This window comes from Lactuca serriola, chromosome 1 (assembly GCF_051521515.1).
Source record: "Lactuca serriola cultivar US96UC23 chromosome 1, Lser_US96UC23_V15, whole genome shotgun sequence".
In the NCBI taxonomy this organism is placed as follows: domain Eukaryota; kingdom Viridiplantae; phylum Streptophyta; class Magnoliopsida; order Asterales; family Asteraceae; genus Lactuca; species Lactuca serriola.
In genome coordinates this window covers 152,066,007-152,078,059 of record NC_136408.1, presented here as the reverse complement: position 1 = coordinate 152,078,059, position 12,053 = coordinate 152,066,007, and the positions used below count along the sequence as shown (strand labels likewise).

Below are 12,053 nucleotides of genomic sequence, written 5' to 3'. Positions count from 1 at the left end.
CGCAATTCCTGCAACTGCTACTTTCGAGCTAAAGGGCCATATTCTCGCTCAACTCAAGGATATTCCTTTTTATGGGAAAGACCATGAAGACGCCTACAAGCACTTGGATGAAGTAAATGATGTGGCTGACTACTTCAATGTACCAAATGTGCCTCGCGAGACCCAGCTACTTCGCATGCTTCCAGTCATGTTCAAAGGTGCTGCAAAGGATTGGCTCAAGTCACTTCCTCCCGGATCAGTCACCACATGGGCTAAGATGAAAGAAGAATTCATAGACCACTTTTGCCCGCCTTCCAAAATATCTAAGTTGAAGAAAGCCATCACCAACTTCGAGCAACAACCCGGAGAATCTCTTTATGAAGCTTTGGAAAGGTACAAAGGTCTTCTTAGAAATTGCCCACACCATGACCTCAATAGCCAACAATAGGTCTCCATTTTCTATGATGGAGTAAATGTCACCACAAGGCAATTGCTCGATTCACAAGGCCCGCTCACGAAGAAGACACCCCCAGTAATCAAGGAGTTGATTGAAGAATTCTCTAAGCATTCTGGAAAATACCACAATCCAAGAAATGAAGTAAGTTGGGGGGTAGTGAACTCGCAAATGATAGCATGGCGGCGGTGATAGCTAAGCTCGATAGTCTAGATAGAAGGATGAAAAAAATGGATCAAACAATCCATGTTATTCGAGTTGGATGCGAGAATTGTAGAGGGCCCCATCTCACAAAGGATTGTGATTTGGATAAAAATGGAAACAAGAAGGCTCAAGTGTTCTACTCAAGTGGCGATAGATACGACGAGAATTGGCAGAAACCGAAGAAGGAATGGCTCCCATACGAAGAATACAAGAAGGCTAAGGAGGAGAAATACAAGTAGAAGGAGAGGGGATTTTATCAAAAGGAAGAACCGGTAATGGAAAAGAAAGCCGATTTAGAAGAATTGTTCACTAGATTCATAGCCGCATCCGAAAAGAGACACAATGATCACGATGCTGCAATACACGAGACCAAAAATATGATAAAGAATTAGCAGGCATCCATTCTCAACATTGAGAAACAGCTGGGACAACTTGCACATCAAGTGAACGAAAGAAGAGCGGGTCAACTTCCAAGTAACACCGAAAATAATCCAAGAATGGAGAATGTGAGTATTGTGATTTCCAGTTGTGAAGAAATTTTCACACAGGCACAGAGGATCTCCAATAGGAAGATAGAAAAGACAGAAGAGTCGGCTCCAGCTAAACCCGAACAGACTCGCCGAGTACCTCTAGTGGACTCGACGAGTCCATGCGCTAATGACAAAACGGTGATTCCCTTAAAGCCATATAATCCCCCTTTTCCATTCCCAATCAAAGCCATGCCTGTTGAAAAAGTTGACGCTTATAGAGCTTTTATGGAGCATGTTAGAGCCCTACAAGTCAACGTGCCATTTGTAGAAATGATGCTTCAAACGCCCAAGTATTTTTACTTACTAAAGGGTCTCTTTGCTGCTAGGAAAGATTTAGCTGAAGTCGCGGAAATAATATTGAGTGAGTTACTCGAAAAGAAGGGCGATCCGGGGAGTATCATAATTCCGTGCCAATTTGGAAATGCACTTGTCACTAAAGCATTGACCGATTCGGGTGCAGGCATCAACCTGATGCCTTTCTCTTTCTTTAAGAAGCTGAATTTACCGGAGCCAAGGCCGATAAACATGAAGATCCATTTGGCAGAATGGACAACAATTCATCCAAGAGGCGTTTGCAAAGATCTTCTCATTAAAGCTGACAAGTTCATCCTTCCAGTAGACTTTGTGGTGCTTGATATGGAAGAAGACCTCGAAATTCCGATTATTTTGGGGACGTCGTTTTTAAACACCGCATGTGCTTTAATTGATGTATGTGAGTCTACACTAACGTTAAGAGTAGGAGACGAGTCAGCAATATTTAGAGCTTTACTAGAAATCAAGCGAGAAGAGGAAGGAAAAGAAGAGATCTCATGTATCGATTTGGATGATGTGATACTACAAAAAGAACTTGCACTTTTGCAAGAAGAGGATCCAAGCAAGTTTTTTCTACCTTCTGGAGGTAATGGAGATATTGACAAAGACTTGGAGGAGATAGAAAACCTGCTGAAAGGAGTTGACTTGGAAAACACAGTGGAATTATTTAAAAACGATCCGACTCGCCGAGTCACGTTCCTAAACTCGACGAGTCCAGTCGAAATTACCAAAAACCTGGACGATTTAGATCTGCGTGTTGTTAGTTCTCTACATGTGCTGGACATGGATGTTTTTCCTCGTGCCTTAGAAGAACAAACAACAGAAGGAGAAATGGATACTAGAGTTCAACACGTTCATATAGCATGTCTTGATGCAATCCCGCTTGAAGATGGGGTAAGCATTGAAAAAGAGGAGAAGGATAGGAATAGGAGAGTTGATGCTGATCAACCATTCATTATCAAACCTAGAGCACGAACTTTCACAGAATATGAAGTAATTAAGTTTGAGGAAAAGGAGGTGCAAGAGAAGGTTCAAAAGAATGGGGTGAAAAAGAAAAAGAGGAGAAGGGAATTTCAAGCACCTGAGGATGATACTATGAGATAGAAGAAAGAAGACTTAAAACAGGCTTACAAAAAGAAGATTCACGCTTACAAGACAAAGTACAAACCACAAAAGATTAGGCGTGCGTTCCCGATGCTGGAAGATGACGAGACGTAGATGGGAAGGAGTCCAGCTAACGACTCCTTAAAAAGAAGCGCTTGGCGGGAGGCAACCCGTTATTTAGAGTTTGCTTTCTTTTATCTTTTTAGTTTTGTTTTTTTTTTCGTTTTTTTTAGGATTTTAATCTTCCAATTCGTCGGACATGTCTGCTTGAGAGTGCGTATGGACTAAGTGTGGGGTGGAATAAATTTTCTTTTCTAAACAAATGGGAAAATGATTTAATTTTCTAAATTGTTTGCAAGAGACTCGCCGAGTCTAACCATGACTCGACGAGTTGACTAATATTCCAGTTGGTTTTAAAAATCGCGTCCCAACTCGGCGAGTCTGACCCTGACTCGACGAGTCGCTTTTATTTACAGAAAAAAAAAATTTAAAATTATTTACAACCGGTAACTAGGGTTTTAACCCTAATTTGTTTTTTTCCCCCTTCACTCGTCGTGCTCCTCCATTCTTGCTCTCTCTCAAGCATTCATCCACTTCTTCAATTTGTCTTCAAGATTTTCGATTTCTATCACAAGAGGTACTTAATTTCTTCCTAATTTCTGTTAAAGCAATGATTTTTAGAGGATCTAGGTTGCCAATCTCATAGAATACCCGATTTTGTGGAATAGTGAATTTCTTGGGTTTTGATTTTACATCAATTATGTTGTTTTGGATGGTCATTTCTCCCTTAATACATCATAGGAACATCCCTGGACAAAACCCTTGAAGTAATTTTGAGATTTCGTGGTCGAATTTTGACAGACTCGCCGACTGACTCGCGCAGTTCATACGACTCGCCGAGTCGCTCATGGACTCGACGAGTCCAGTCCGGGGCCTAGGTGTAATCTGTTTTGATGATTTTCTATGTTTTCTGGGTTGTGTATTCTTTGTTTTGCAGGGACAATGTTTCGCAGAGGTCAAGGTTCCAGTGGACACCAAGGAGATTTTCCTTGGTTGAATTTTCCTCAAATCGAATCAGCTTCAACCTTGACGAGATGGAAGAAGAAGTTAGTTGAAGTTAGGAAGAAGGAGATTTACGTGCCAAACAGAGTTGATTGGGATTGGTTGCAGAATGTGTGGTATGAGGAGGAGTTAGCACCTTTTCTTGTGAAGGAATTTACATTCGAGGGGAAACAATGGTTTGTGACGGATGGAGCAGGGTCTTTCGTATTCAAGAACCGGTGTACCGGGAACTTTGCTGGGAATTCTTCTCTACGGTATCTTTCTGTGGAAGTGACGATTGCTATCACCCGGCGAGTTTCAGTTTTTGCCTTGGGGGCGAGTTTCATCAGTGCTGAGTTATTGATCTTGCTTGTCGGCTGGGAATCTATGACCGCCCATTGGTCTCGACTGCTATTTTTCGCGCCTTTATGGAACATTCTCACAAGGTGTTCCCCGATGGTGTTACGAGCACGGGATGGTGGAACATGATCGTCAATAAAGTGTACATTCCAAAGTTGGCCCAAGAAGGAAGTATTCGGTCGCCCACGCACCGTCTCATTCACCGCCTTATCTCTACTACCATCAACCAACGATAGGATGATGACAAGGTTTCTAACCTTGATGTCTTTTATCTATGGAGCATTATCACACCAGACACTTTTTGCAACATTCCGTGGTGTTTGGCTTCGTATTTGGCGGAGGGTGCGGTCAAGGATCTCAAGACATCAAAAATTAATGGTAGTATGTTTGTCACCCGGCTAGCCAACTCATTTGGGTTGATGACCCACGGTGTGTGGAATTTGATGACGGTGATTCCTACCCTCCGTTTAATCCCATTCTTTTTAGGAGGGCTAGGATCATTGAGGACTATGGTGGTGTTCATTATGCTATCCCGCATGATGATCCAGTGGTTGGTCTCGAGGTGCCGGGAAGGAGGGTTAGACCGAGGAGAGGGCGAGATGTGGAGGAGTAACCGCCGGTAATTCCGATGGACAATGAGGAGATGCCAATGGATTGGTATAATATTGAGATGAGGAGAATGCAAGATCAAATGGTAAGGGGTCTCAATTTTAGCAACCAATCCCACATTCGACTTTTTGACCACTTCCATATTCCACATATCGATGGTGGTAACTTCCCATATATTCCATCTTGGGATGAGGTGATTAATGCAAGGAGGAGTGGCGCTAGTGGAAGTGGAGCTGCTTATGATCATGATGATGAAGAGGAGGATTAGTTCTTTATGTTTTTGTTGAACAATTTTTAATTTGTTTTTGTTTTTGTTTGGGTTTGGTGTGTTTAACTTTAAGACTTTTACTTTATGCTTGATGTTTAATTGCTTTGATGATTTTCATATTTTGGGTTAAAATGCTTGCATAGAAGGGTCTAGAGTTTGAAAGAGAAAGAAAAATATGAGAGTTGAAAAGAGTCAAGAAATGGCGGAGTCTAGAGTTAAGGTGTCAAGTCCGGTCCCTAGGGACATGAGAGAATGAGTCTAGAATTTGTGAGAAGTTTTGAAGATTTATCAGAAGCTGGAACAAATGCAGAATGCGATTTTTTCACCTAGTGGACTACTCGTCAAGTGCACTAAACTGACTCGACGAGTCGCCTTGTATTCTCGCATATTCGAAGCTGTCTGCGTCTATACTCGACGAGTCGCATATATGACTCGACGAGTCACTCATTTTTGTACCAAGAGGATTGCTGATTTGATGCTGCTGAGTGTACCATTTGACCATTTATTCCTTCATATCGATTCTTGAAGATCTTACACTGTTTTCCCTGCCTATTTGGAGCTGCCACATGTGATTTGATGCCCAAAACATGGATGAGCTGTTTCCATGTCTAAAGTCAATAGAAGTTGGAGCTGAAAAGAAGAGTTATCAACCTATCGACTGCTACCCTAGGGGAGTTTGTTCCAATTCTCTCTATATATGCATTTTTATTTTGTGCATAATATTGAATGAGGGCATTGCATAAAATAAGTGTGGGGTAGGGGGTTGGTCACATATTAGAAAACTTAAGAATCTTAATTTAGGCTAATTTTAAAAAAATTGTTGCATACCAAAAATATTATTTAGGGATTAATTTAGAAAATTTTGGTAAAAGCAAATTAGGATTCCATGTAGAATTGTGTTGATAATTGCATGAAAACCCAAATGTTTAGTTGAGCCTATACATGTTCTAGTGCATTTGTGGCTTCCTTATTCTAGTGAAATCATGGGACAAAAACATGACCTCGCTCAGCCTGAGGGATGCAATATGTTTAGTAGCGTAAACCTGAAATGTATCCAGGAAAATTATTATCGTTAGCCAATAAAGGTTGAGGTTGAGCGCCCATGCTTAAGCATGTAGGTTTTTGAGTGAAAAAAAAGAGGTACATGTAAAAAAAGAGAGAATTGCAAGAAGAGTTTGAAGAATTTTGGAGCAAATAAAGTGAAGATCAAAAGATCAAAATTCCAAGAAATTCAAAAGTTGAAGATACCAAAAATCAAACAACAAGGTGGTGAATTCAAAGAGATCAAAGATCAAATTATCAAGGAAATGAAGAATTCAAAAAGAGCTCCATAGTGGTATCATAAATTGTAATTCTAGATTATGTATGCTTGGGTTGCTCAACTAAAAATACCTTGAGGGTAAGAGGTTTTCTGCGGATGGATTTGGAAGGATGCATAAAATGAGCATAGTTCGGGGTGAGTGGGCGAATGTTTATGAGGATTGTGAGTATTTGGAGTATGGGGGTTATTAGGAAAATTTTAGACACAAATGTATGCGTTGCGGTCATGGCATAATGGTTGGGTTAGATTGGAGCTGTCATATGTGATTCTAATGCTTTGAAATTCAGTTTTGCTTGGGGGCAAGCAAAAGTCAAGTGTGGGGTATTTTGATATGTGCATATTTAGTTCATATTAAGTGTAGATTTTTATTCATTTATTAGCTAAATTATTGCATTTCATGGACGAAAGGTACTTAAAAGTGTTTGAATTATGTTTTCAGTCCAAAAGTGAAGCTTGGAAGCAAAAGGAAGCAGGAGAAGCGGTTAGGAGTTCTAGAATTGAACAAAGAAGAAAAACACCAAAAACAACACCTACTCGGCGAGTAGGGTCGTCTACTCGTCGAGTCCAAGCGAATATTCGAGAAGATAAAGACTCAAAGACCCAGAGACTTATCGCATACGGGGATTGAGAGATGGACTCGACAAGTCGGCACCTGACTCGACAAGTCATTTCGCATATATAAAGATAACTTCTCAGAACGATAGAGGGGAATTCTGGAACCCTTCTGGAGAGATTAGTTGCGATTGAAGAACCAGAAAAACCCTAGAGAACGAAGATACAAGCTCGAATCCAATTCTGAAGGAGATTTGAGGTAAATTTCATCATTCTACTTAATCTTTTGTTTTCCATTATGGCTAGACAATTAGAATTCGTTTGTTTGTTGTTATTTACTTCAATCATGAGCTAAAACTCTTAAACTTCTGTTTGGGGATACAAAATTGAGACTATGGTTTGATTATTGGTAGGATTAATTCTAAGTTGGTGATTTTTGTTATTTTAGCTTGCTAAAGAACCTTGTGTGTGAATGATAATTAATTTTCTGTTAATAGGAAGGTAATTAAATAGCATGAACATCTTTTGATTATCAACCTCATATGCTATGTGACCACTTTGTCATATGTCTAGGATTAATGAACATGAAACTAGAATTAATAAGAAAATTGAGTAAATTCATGTGTGAGCTTGTGTGATGACCATCAACAAGAAGTTAATTAAAGGACCAAATTAGTTAACTATTGCAAGTCTAAATTAACCCAAATAATTAATCTAGTGAATTGAGTTAAATTAGACAACTGATCACTGTTTGAGTTAGTTTATTCACTAAGGATTAGTGTAGCGAATGCGAATCTAGTCACTTGAATCGGCAACCAACAAAAGAGTTAATCCATTGCACGATTACCTTGAAATCAACCATAAGATCAATTGAGTTGAACTAAACAGAAGTTCCTTCCCATTATTGAATCTAGTTAATTCTTTGTTTTTCTAGTTTTTAGATTAAGAAATAGTTAGCAAGTTTCTAGTCTTGTAAAACTAGAGAAAACCCCCTACTTATTAATTAATTTAGATAGAATTAGTTTTTTAGTTTTAATTTACCGTTCCCTGTGTTCGATACCCTACTTATTTAACTATACCACAATTGATAGGTCCACTGCCTTTGTGTGTTTATTTTACAATTAAAAGTAGGTTTAAAACTAAGTGAACTGGTTCATGGCCGTAAACCTAATTACGACTCATGTCCACTATATATTGTATTAGTGGTAAGGAGTGCATGTGTGAGAGACTGTATTGCTAGAGGAGAGAGAGAGAGAGAGAGAGAGAGGGAGAGATAAAGGAGCACAAGTGTGTGAATCTTGTGTTAGGGAACTTCATTCTAATAAAATCATACAAGATTCATATTATTCTTCTTCTCAATTCTCTTCATTTGGATCTGGCATCATCTGATTGATTGGGATTCCGCACCATCAGTCGGATCTGATTGATAAACAAGCAGATTTGGGACTTACATAATAAATTACGCCTCAATACAACTTAAGGTGTATGAAAACAACTACACCACCAACGATCTAAAGTTGGGAGCGGTAGTTTTTGCCCTGAAGTTTTGGTGTCGTTGCCTTTACAGAACAAAATGTGTGGCATACACCGATCACAAGAGTCTGCAACACATCTTCGATCAGAAAGAGCTCAACATGAGATAAAGAAGATGGTTAGAGTTTCTAAATAACTATAATTGTGAGATTTGTTATTACCTAGGAAAGACTAACATCGTAGCTAGTGCTTTGAGCTGTAAAGAACGAGTTTAACCTCTTAAATTCAAAGAACTCATGATGATTATCTAGTAAAATCTAATCTCGCAGATTAGGAGTGCTCAACTTGAGGCTTTAACAGAAGGAAACGTTAAAGAAGAAGGCCTCGGATAAATGGAAAGACAACTTGAAATCAAGGATGATGGAACGAGATATTTCTTGAACCAAGTATTTGTTCAAGACTAGATATTCCATAGGACTAGATATTCCATTCATCCTGGAGTACACAATATGTATCTGTATCTAAAGGCTCTTTATTGGTGACCAAACATTACGGTTGAGATTGTGACCTACATAGGTAATTGTCTAACATGTTCCAAGGTCAAGGTAGAACATCAACGACCCTCGAGATTTTTGCAGCAGCTGTAGATTCCCGAGTGGAAGTAGGAGTAGAGATCATAATGGAATTTGTTACAAAATTACCAAAGACTACTGTTGGTTATGACACTATATGGGTAGTTGTTTATAGATTAACAAAGTTTTCCCAATTTATACCAATAAAAGAGACAGATAAGATGGAGAAGCTGTCCAGAACGTACCATAGAGAGATCTTCAGATTACTTGGGGTACCCTTATCCATTATCTTTGGCAGAGATAGTAGGTGTACCCATAGCTTCTGGTAGAGTTTTCAAAAGTCTCTTTGTATGTGCCTGGATATGAGTACAGCTTATAATGTACAAACCGATGGCCATAGGGAAAGGACCATCGAAATGCCGGAAGACATGCTTAGAGCATGTGTGATAGATTTCATAAGCGCATGGTATACCACCTTCCTCTGGGTGAGCTCTCATACAATAACAACTATAAGACGAGCATCAAATCAGCACCGTTCGAAGCACTATACGAATGAATATGTCAATCTCCCATTTATTGGATAGAAGTTGGAGATACCCAACTGGCCAAGAAATTTGCAGGGCATACCTACGAATAGGTGTAGAGATTAGCCACAAGGCGACTAAAAAGATAGTTCAGATAAAAGAATGCACAAAGGCAGCACGTGACCTTCAGAAGAGCTACGTCGACATGAGGCGTAAACCCATAGAGTTCCAAGTTAGAGACAGGGTGATGCTCAAGGTATATCCTTGGAAAGGAGTTATAAGGTTTAGAAAGCTGGGTAAACTAAATCCAACATACATAAGACCATTTGAAATCCTCAAAAAGATAGGTCCAGTTGCGTATCGACTTAGGTTAACCCAAGAGCTTAAACAAATGCACGACGTCTTCCATGTGTCTAATCTTAAAAATTGCCTTTCCGACGATACGTTCTTCATTCCACTAGATGAAATTCAGATTAACCCTAAACTGAACTTCATTGAAGAGCCAATCGAAATAATAGACAGAGAGGTCAAACAACTCAAGCAGAGTCAGATTCCCATTGTCAAGGTGCGATGGAACTCTAAACAAGGACCAGAGCACACATGGGGACGAGAGGACCAAATAAAGGACAACCACCCTCAACTTTTCGAAGGAAGGCCGATGATAAGAAAAAATTTCGGGACAAAATTTCCTAAATAGGGGGAGACCATGACAACCGAGAGGTTTATGTCACTGATCACCATTAGGAAAGATTAGGAAAATAGATGTAATTGCTTAGTATTGTAATATTTTATTTTAAGATAATAAGAATCAAATGTGTCATTACATTTATTTGTTAAAACCTCTATTAGGCTAAAAAATTAGCATCTGAAAAGTTGTAACGTTTTCTAAGTCGGTTAACATACTTGGATAGTACTCGTTAACATGATATCAAAGATATAAGATTCGTAAAAATCTGACTCCAAAGGAAAGAGTTCTGAATTTTATAAAAATAGAAATCAATTTCATAATTAAAATTAATTACGTCAAAACAATACTTGGAGATTGATTGAGTTTGGACTAAAAGTGCAAAAAGGAGTTTTGTAGTACTCCTCAATATATAAACTTTAGAAAAAAGTTTTCTAAAAACGCGGTCTGTATGAGAGAGATATGATTTTTTATAAAATCATTTATTATTACCGCCGTTAAGCATAAAAATGAAAGTTAAAACTACCCAAAATAACCTAAAGGAGAGTTGCAGTACCCATTAAGATCATAACATAGATACAGAGAGGACTTAGATCGGAGCTTGCATGAAGAAGTTATGATTTTTACAAGATCTTTTCGGGCGTGGCACATGTGCATCTCCGCACGCCGTGCACTTGACACCGGATTTGAGCAAGTTGCGAGTGATGTGGCCAATTTGGGACGTGACACGTGGCCTTCTCTAGATGGAGCCACATTGTGATGGGTTTTAGCCAAAAGACATCCTATGTGCTCATGCAACCCCTAAATCTTGGATCTAGGTTTCTCTAATGTACATGCTATTCATCCAAGACTTTAAACCCTAGTTCTAGCATGAAAGTAATCATATTAACATAAGAAATAGGTTTAGATTATACCTTGATTGTTATATAGTATTAACAATCTCAATTCCTTCTTGTATTAAATTTAGAAAGCTTAGAGTCACAAGTGTCACTCCTCTAATGGTTCACAAACACCAAGAGCAAGAGGATGAAGAGGAGAAGAGAAGGATTTGCCCAAAACCGTGTGGAAACCCTAACCTATTAGTTCTCCTCGTTTTTTAGGCTTAAGGGCACTATTTATACATGTAGGCTATTAGGGTTTTGAACTAGGAAACCCTAATTTGGATGCTTAGGCCCTAAGCAACCCATGGACCCTTTCTTAAAGGCCCTTGGACGATTTCTAATGGGTTTCCCCATAGAATTCGTCCAACCTTATATGATAAGGTAATCCATAGCCCAATTGCAATTATCTTATAATTACAATTCTAGTCCCTTAAGTTTAATTAATCTCTTTTAGCCACAAACTTAATTCTTATTAATACTTGACTAATATTAACTAAACAATATGATTTCTCCTTTAATATATTATTATCATAATATATTAATAAATCATATTTAATCCTTTCTCTTCATAATTCATCCTATCAAGTTGCTTTGGTGAAGGCAACCCAAAAGGACCATGCACCATCGGGTCAAGTACATACCAAAATAGTTATGGACTTAGACAATAATGCAACAGTCTCCCACTTGGATAAGTCTAATAACTATTCTGCGTATAACTTCAGATCCGGATCTACAATCGTAGCTTTCTAAAGCCGCTGTCAAATCTGATCTTATCAGATACGTGTGTCCTTTAGATAAGGGATCATATATTCCTCCATTCTAGATATTGTTGTATAGACTGAGACATGGATCTAAATCATTCTCTCTGTCTATATGCTGTTTCCCGAATTTAGATTTATGACGACTAACAACAGACTACAATTGAACACATCAATTTAGTCCCGGCTTGGCCAAGCGCTTAGGTGCCATCACTAAATCATCGAGGGGCCCACAGATATCGCTTTTATCCTACTTTGGATAAAAGGAATGGATAAACTTTGACTCAATGCTTGCTTGCACTCACTCACCAAATCACACACAACAATATGTTTTATAACACCAAGTTACTAGTGCGTTTACATATTATCAATGTGTAACCGACTCGCAAGATACTACTCACACATCTCGGTTTCAAGAATATAAGA

The 12,053-nt window shown here is 38.8% G+C and overlaps 1 non-coding gene across 1 annotated transcript; it reads right to left on the bottom strand.

The window, feature by feature from the left end:
• Positions 1 to 304: 304 nt before the first annotated feature.
• On the bottom strand, positions 305 to 411 carry LOC145080786 (small nucleolar RNA R71). The gene has a single exon (XR_013695371.1). It is a non-coding gene; the product is annotated as a small nucleolar RNA R71 (small nucleolar RNA).
• Positions 412 to 12,053: the final 11,642 nt, after the last annotated feature.